We start from the raw sequence: 9058 nt of genomic DNA, 5'->3' as shown, positions 1-9058 counted from the left end.
ACACAACGCTTTATACTAATAAAAAAAATAGAATTATAAAAATGTATTTTTTATTAACACGTTATAAGTGATGCCTTTGATAAATTATAAGACACTCAATATATTACTTTTTCTAAACTTTGTCTTTAAATTTATTTTAAACTTCACTTTCTAAGTGTTGTCTAAAATTTTTAATGTCTCTCCCAAAAAATAAATCTTACCAACATATTTTAACTTTAATTTCAAGTTTTTACCAATTTTAAAATAAAACAAATCCAACTTAATAACTAAAAATAAAAGCAACAAAAAAGGATTAGGGTTCTACCACTACAAAAAAAAGGTCTATGGTCACGGTGAAAAACTGTGACCATAGCTAGTGAAAAGGGTGTTTTTAACCTATGGTCACGGTTTTTCCGCCGTGGCCTATTCTCTCGTGGCCATAGGTCTATGGTCACGGTTTTTTTATCTATGGTCACGGTTGTAATGTTCAAATTCTGGCACTTTAGGCCACGTTTTTTTACCGTGACCATAGGTTAATCTATGGTCACGCAATAAAACCGTGACCATAGCCTATCTATGGTCACGATTTTGGCCGTGACCATAGCCTCTATAGTCACCCCTTCCCAAAACCGTGACCATAGATAAGGCTATGGTCACTTCACCAAAAATCGTGACCATAGCCATATCTATGGTCACGGTTTTGACTGTGACCATAGCCTCTATAGTCACCCCTTCCCAAAACCGTGACCATAGCCATATCTATGGTCACGGTTTTGAATGTGACCATAGCCTCTATGGTCACCCCTTCCCAAAACCGTGACCATAGCGTCTATTGTCACCCCACCAAAAATCGTGACCATAGCCTCTATGGTCACCCCACCTAAAAACCGTGACCATAGCCTTATCTATGGTCACAGTTTTAGCCATGACCATAGCCCCTATGGTCACCCCTCCTTAAACCATGACCATAGCCTTATCTATGGTCACGGTTTTTTGCCGTGACCATAGCGTCTATGGTCACCCCACCTTAAAACCGTGACCATAACCTTATCTACAGTCACTGTTTTCACCGTGGCCATAGCTTATCTATGGTCACCCCTCCTTAAAATCGTGGCCATAACTTATCTATGGTAACCTATTTTATTTTATGAATTTTTTTAAAGCATAATCACATTCCAAAATGATGATAGTCAAATAAATCTAAGAATGAGAATTCAATAAATGTAAATCATAAAAGTTTCATTAAAAAGTAGATATCCATTACAACACTAATCAAAATAGGGTGTAATTTATCCATTACATGTATTATCAGATAAAGTCTCTTATCAAAATGTAAAGAACACATCAAAATAATATATTTAGATAACCAAAATCATTATAAGACCCATCCTATCTTATATTTGTATAGAACATATTTTCTTCACATCATGTCCTCCTGCTAGCAAAAGAAATAAAGAAGTTAGAACAGAACAAAAATGTTTTTGATGATGCATGCAGTGTAGTTGAGTAATGAATATGGAGCACAAGTTAAGTAAGTCAATCAAAATGAAAATTTCAACCACTAAATAACAAGGAGCATTTGCATGTGGTTTTGAGCCATTTGGTAATGTTTATATGTTTTTAATCTATCTTTGAGTGGAACTTCAACTCCCCTGTTGAAGTCGCTTAAAACTGAAAAAAATTCAACACAAAGAAACAACCACAACCAAAATAGAAGCTTTTAAAACAAGGTAATACCGAAATACTATTATTAGCTTCCAACCCATCAAACAAATCAAGTAATCAACACCAGCGAAACAGAAAAACCAGATTGAGTGTGAAATCAATAGACAAAGTAAATTTTAAAATAATAATGATGCTGATTGCTATATATTACTGAATACTAATTCAATGCTGATTGCTACCCCTTCACCTTCATGTATTATTATTGCTTTATCTATTTTTCTATACCTTCTGAAGAGAAACAATGGTAGGTTATGCATCTTAGTTCGTAATTAGTTTCTTACCCTTCTATTCAATACGTACTCATGGAGCCAATTAGCCAATAAAATCAACAATAAAATTAACATCAACAGCAATCAGCCACTATTAAGCAATCAACCACTATTAATTTAACTACTAATTTTGACAGTACTTACTTCCATATCTTTTGACACATGGTTCGATCCCAGTGAAGGAGGAATGCTTCGCCTCGCATCATTTGGTGCACTACTTGCATCAGGCGGAGATTGTTGGGCAGCTTCTATCATTACTTGCACTTGTTCCGCACTCATACAAGGATTAACTTGTTGCAACACCGTTTTGATCAAGCTCGTTAAACCATCCAACTTGGACAAAACATGATTAAACCTAAGAATGCAAATATCTGAACTTACTAAACATGATCTAATAGGTCAATTATAGTGACAATCTAGCTACCATATATCCGCTTACTACCCTAATTAAATGTGCTATCAAATTATTATATATGGCAATTACGAGATAAACTTACTGCTTAGTTCCTTCATTTTGAGATGCCATATGAAGTTGTTATAAACGTCTTTACCAGTACAAAAAAAATTATCATGTACACAAAACAAAGTCAAAATAATTAAGTTCAGGAAGGGAATACCAAATAATGCCCAATTTTAAGTTCCTATATTAATGTACATTTTTTTGCACTTATTAAGTTAACTTTTTGTATTAACATGGGTTCGCATCTAAAATAGGCAGAATAATTTCCATTAGTGTCCCATGATCTTGATATATACATAATATAGAGTAGCAATGCTAAGTGCTAACTAATAATGCAGTGTAATAATGGGAAATAAAGTTGAGCTTTAAATTACCGAGTCAATGTTGCAAAACTGACGAGTTCAAAAAGGGACAGAGTAGACTTTAGAAACCAAAAACATCGTCAATTTGTGGAGGTAAAGACTCATGAAATAGACCTGTGAACAAGAATTTTCTATACATGATTTAAAAAATTTTCTATACAACAGCATAACAAATAATCAACCCTAAATTAATTCAAACCACCAGTTAATTATTAAAGTTCTTTCATCGTCTTGTATAATGAGCTATTTTTCAAGCAACTTTGAAGACAGTTAATTATTAACAGCATCGATAAAGTGTCAAAGAAAGCTAATAAGAAAATGCATTATTTATGCACCACTAATAGAGTATAAAATCTTATGCACATGGGGTTTGTTCTCCTCACATATAGATAAAGATCATTATCACATTCACAGAGGCATATGATTTCAGCAAAGTCAACCAGGAGGAAAAAGAGAAAGAAGGAGAAGAAGACGACGGAGAGAGAAGTTGCCATTGCCACATTCTTCACCTTTAGCACCGTCTCTGCCTTGCGCTGCTGTTGTCGCTTCTACCTTGAACTGCTGGATCCGCCGCTGTTGTAATCCCTCTTCTCTGCTTGTCGTCGTTGTGTTCCTCATTGCTCAAGCTCGCACCGTGTTTGGCTCACTCGCGTTCGAGCTTCGATCGTCTCTGCTCGCATTTGTTCATCACTGTCGGTTACTATTTGCAGGTACCTATGATTCTGCCTATTCTTTTTTCTTTTCCATTTTTGTGCTTTGAATCCTAATTTTAATAATGTTGCTGTTGCTATTATAACATATTTGGTAATAATATTGATGTTTCAAGCTTCTCTGGTTTCTGCTCGTCATCCATCCCTTACCAAAAAAAGAGTGGCATGAATTGATTCAGTTTCCCGCTCTTATTTAATCTTATAAGATATCTTCAATTCAGTAACAATATTAGTAACCTACAATTTATTATCAATTTTCAAGATTTTAGTCCCAATACCGGTGACGTCGAAGCAGTTGATCCTGTAAGTATTGCAACATTAAAAATTATGTTCTAAGAGATAAGATTTGTTATTTTCTTGGTGAAACTATATTTTATAATTTCATTCTGATGAGATTTGCACAACATTATAAATAAATCAGAAAATTAATTTGCACTTCAAAAAAGGAAGAATTTTTGTTGCTATGATTGAAGACTTGCTTGCAAAAGGAATGAGAAATGCTCAAAATGTAATCGACATTGATGATTTGTGAGTTTTATTTATTTATTTATCTTCCAAATGATTTGTGTTCACTAATTGAAAATTGAAAGTACATGTTATTCTTTCAGGGTGTTTAGCAGGAAGATTGACAATAATACTACAATGTGATCACTTTAGATCTCTAATTCCAGCAGGAACTAAAGCGAAATGCATTTCAGATGCTGGTTATTCATCAATGTGTATGCTTGCTATTTTTACTTTTCTTTCTATTTATTTCATGGAACTTGTTACCTCATTGATTGAATATAACAGAAAGGATCTCTCTGGAGCACAACACATTCAAGAGTTCTATAATCAAGTTGTTGCAACGTATGTATGTTTCTCGATTAACTCCCATGAACCATTTACTCCGACATAGCTTGATTGTGTTTTTCTTCATTATCTCATCAAGGATCGGCGAAGAATTTGCCTGCCTTGTGCACTTCAAGATTGAGCCCAGATCTGGTTAGTTTGTGAGTTGTGACCTATTTATTTTTCATTATGAGCAAGAGTCATTATTTCATATATGGCGTGACTCGATCTTCATCATGTACTCCATGTAGTGTTTCTTCCTAGAGAATGTGGTATCACATATCAGGACACCAATTTTCTTTGTTAATGTAACATATAACTGATGTCAGGTAAGATTGTTGCTGTTGTGTTGTGGTGAAGAAGGAAGCATTAATTAATAAGGAAGGTGTTGGTTTGTGTGTTCAGATAAAGAACATATTAGCACCAGGTGTTGGCCAAAACAACAATCGCAAAGGCCGTGGGAGATCGGTATTATGAAAGAAGGCCATTCCATGAGATTGATTGCACTTACCCTTGCAACCCCACATGCCATAATCGTATCTTTGATAACAATTGTCGCTCAGATGATTAGACACTTATTTGATAACCAATAATCATGGCCTTTGTCACTCATCCTTACAAGAGCTCAAGCTAATTAATAATAATAAACATCCTTGTAATTATTTCTAATATGTAATTAATCTTGCTTTATTTGTTTTATTTTGTGCATGCAGATATTTGAGTTATAATGAAGGTGACTTTGCCTATTCCTCAACACAACAAACAACATGTAGGTTTATATATAAATTTCTCAGCTCTCATATATGAAAGTCAGTTAATTATTAGAAGTTTAATTAATTTAAATTATATATTTTTGAGTACAGAAAGGAGGTTAGGAGAAAAGCGCTACTTGTTGAAAAGTAGTAGTAGTAATGAGGAATCAAGTAGTGTTGGCTACAAATTCAAAGAGGAAGAATGCACATGTACCAACAAGAAAGTGCACACACAAATTCAAAAACCTCTTATCATACATTCTCCAGTGTCCTCTTTACGTTTCTGGTTTGGGTAAATAATAAAGCTAAGTAAGCAATAAAGCATTTGCATTCATTGATTAGCCACATTACCTTATTAATTGTAATGATATATATCAGCTCTATATTTGTTTTAAGGAAAGCAAATAGAATTTGTATATTATGATTATGATCGGTTTTATAATTTTGAATTCTTTATACATGTTGTAAAGAAGTATGAAAGAAAAGTCAAGAGGTTTGAGGATCTCTTCTACAAGCACCATAAGGATAAGATATAATGTTGTTTGTTTATTGTTTTATTTAGTTCATGCTAGGTAACATATTCTTTTTTCAATCTCATTATTTAAATGTGTTGATTTTCCATTTGCAACTAAATAGAAATGTGTGCCACTAGAGATCTTGCCCAGGTTAATTTTTGTAACACTCTACCACACAGAGCTTTACACCTAGGATGTAAAACAGTGGCGGCAAGGCGCTACGACCTCTAAAATAAAATATATACGTATAATAGTAGAAGGAATATAATAATAAACTAGGAGCCTTAAAAAAACAGGTAAATAAATTTCGAAAAAATAAAAAGTGCATCGCTCGCAGAAAGGAATTACTTGCGTGCTAAGAAACCTAAAGGTTTAAGATAAGAATTGACGAAAGAGTAACAAGAGTGCCAAGAATACAGTGAAACTAGCTCCTGACTCAGCCTGCGAAGCCAAGGCTGGCCAGAGAATATTTACATATATATATATATACATAAGTATCCCAAATATCCAAAATACAGAAACAAATTCCTAACTCTCCTGCAACCTCTAGGAGGAACAAAATAAACAAGTTTCTTGGAGAGCAAGCTACGTACATAAGTATATATATACAAACAGTAAACCCAAAATGACCCAGAACTACTCCGCTTCAAGATTCTAGATGCCTAGCGAGGAGCCTCTCGACCTGGATCTAAAAACAACAACACAGTATGGGGTGAAAACCGGAGGTTCTCAGCATGGTAAAGGTGCCATGCGTATAATAAATAAGGTCATGGGAATGCCATAGGCAATCCTAGAACTCCGTCATTCAGTTATCCAACTTAATTACTAAACAGAAATCATAAAGAGGGTGGTCTTCTAGGGAACTCTAAACCTAACTTAAACTTTAACCTTAACTCTAAATCTGTCCACCTTACCTCCGTACCTCCATCTCCAATGATCCGCATAGACAAAACAAACAGACAAGGCAAGCACAGGTAGGAAAACAAGTAGTTCAAGTAACAGTTACAACATTTAGCAGAATATAATCAATTAAGCAGTCCCAATTAAGGCATAGCAAACAAAGCACACATATGCATATGATGAATGTCTATCCTACTGGCCGTGAGCTCACGTGTCGGTTATTTTGCCGGAACCTGACACATCTGGTAGCTAACCCAGACATTGGTCTCTAGGTTGCGCATCTCCAAGAGGATCGTAAACGAAGGAGAGTGCCTTTTCACCTTCTCCTGGAGGTTTCACGAAGGAGAGTGCCTTTCCACATCGAAGGAGTGTGCCTTTCTACCTTGCAACCAGAGAAGAACGTGGGGGGATACAATACGAAGGAGAGTGCATTTCCACCTTCCCCACATCCACATCCACATCACGACAAGAGAGGGAACTTCCACCCTCAACTTGCCATCTGAACACATGTTCAAATTAATTACGCAAGCGGGATTACACCTAGACCTTGCCATGCCGACCATTTCGGCCACACACAGTCATCTTAAATCTCATCGTTTATCACATCATGTTCTTACACTCATTCTTTATAACCACAGCGACGTATATTCATTCAGTTTCACACCATTTCCCGCACAATTCATCATGTTCACCCCTTTTCTTCATTCATAAGTTATTTCATTTTCCTAGCTTCAACTAGCTACTGGGTTTAGTACCATACTTTAAGTCTAAAAGGGAGAAAATGGAGGTTTAGAAGGGGAAATTTGGTTTAAAACAGCCAAAATTCGGTTTTACAGCAGGCAGTAGTCACGCGTACGCGCATGCCACACGCACGCGTGGAGCGAACAGCAAGTCACGCGTATGCGTGAGTCATGCGTACGCGCGATCATGCATATTAGCTTTTCACACGCGCGCATGGCTTCTCGCGCATGCGTCGCTAAAATTCCACGCCATGCGTACTCGTAGATAGACGTTTTCCCAAAATGCAAAATGCCCAGAAAGCTGCATAACCAGTTTTTGACCTGCATTAATCCAATTTCATACGCCAATTTTCTATCGTCCATAACTTGCTCTACAAAATTCCGTTTTTCACAAAATTGATATCGTTTAAAAGCTTGTAAAACCATCTTTCATTTAAAATAAACCACATTTCCATCCAATATTTGAGGAGCAAGTTATGGACTTCCAAAGCTCACCAAAAATTACTTTTTACCAATCAACATCCAAATCTCATTTTCACCACATTCATAATTCTTACCCATAAAACCTGCATGATATTAACATATCCAGCCCCAATTCATTAACAACAACTCCCAAACTACCTTTAACTAATTCAACAAGCTATAACCATCAATTTATACCAGCATATAACACATATATGAGTAATCCTTCTTTAACATATATCAACCCTCCACATATATCAATCCTTCAACACATATATCAACCTTCACATATATTGATCCTTCAACACATATATCAATCCTCTATTAATATATATCCACCAAATTCCGTTAACATATACCAATATCAACACCAACCCATCATTAACAAGTCCAAGAGCATACATTCAATAACATTAACAACTCAAGCTTGTAAATTCTAATTCAAACTCAATCATAAATTTATCCAATATCATCACAAAACAAACCATTTAATGCATTTAGCCTTTTCAACTTAACCTATGGTTCTTTAGTCTAAGTTTTTACAACACCTTAAATATTAAACGTGTGAAACCTAAACCATACCTTGACCGATCACTTTATTCAATCCAAGGCAGCCTCACAAGCAAGAACACAGCCCCCAACGCTCAAAGAAACCAGCCACAAACCAAGCTTCAATCACCCATAAGCCTTCAAATACTCATTTTTCACTTCCAATGCATATATATGAACTTAATTCATACCTAACACACACATATATTTCAAATTCAGATTTTACCTAATGGATTAAAAATTAAATTTAAGATTAGGGTAACCTTACCGCTCCCACACGCATAGCAACTCAAACCCAGTAAGCTCCACAAGCTAAATTGAACCTAGAACATCAAAATTGGCAACATCTCACCATAGGGTTTTAATTTCAAGAATAGAAAGGGAATAGAGATTCTGGAACAGAAATGGAGCTTACCAGTGAAATTACTCTGATAGAAATGTAGAGCTTGACGCACTGGATGCGTGGCCGCAAACGGTGCAGCGATCAGAGTTCAAACGAGGAAGTTATGGTGGATGGAAGGAATGGTGAGGGTTTGGAACTCTCCTCCCCCCCCCCCCCCCTTGCTGTTTTCAGCGTGATTCTCAGCTGAATGGGGAAGGAGTTGGATCTGTTCCTTTTAAGTATTTGGGTCCGGTTGGACCCACAGGCCCGGTTTGAGCCCCGATTCAACCGGTTCGGTCTTTCCGGTCCGATTTTGGGTCAAAATTTTGAAATTGATATCAAAATTCTTGTTTTAAAGAGCTCTATCCTATTTTGATATTAGTTTTGCATTTTTAATTTTTCTAATTAAAATTCAATTTATT

The 9058-nt window shown here is 35.8% G+C and overlaps 1 long non-coding RNA gene across 1 annotated transcript; it reads right to left on the bottom strand.

Moving 5' to 3' along the window:
* Positions 1-6017: 6017 nt before the first annotated feature.
* LOC112737925 (uncharacterized) lies at positions 6018-8846 on the bottom strand. Its single transcript, XR_003169154.3, has 4 exons — positions 8670-8846; positions 8523-8577; positions 8288-8445; positions 6018-6291 (listed from the first exon to the last, which is right to left on the bottom strand). It is a non-coding gene; the product is annotated as an uncharacterized lncRNA (long non-coding RNA).
* Positions 8847-9058: the final 212 nt, after the last annotated feature.

This window comes from Arachis hypogaea, chromosome 13 (genome assembly GCF_003086295.3).
Source record: "Arachis hypogaea cultivar Tifrunner chromosome 13, arahy.Tifrunner.gnm2.J5K5, whole genome shotgun sequence".
Lineage (NCBI taxonomy): Eukaryota > Viridiplantae > Streptophyta > Magnoliopsida > Fabales > Fabaceae > Arachis > Arachis hypogaea.
The sequence above is the reverse complement of the archived record's forward strand: the minus strand, read 5'-3'. Positions and strand labels throughout refer to the sequence as shown.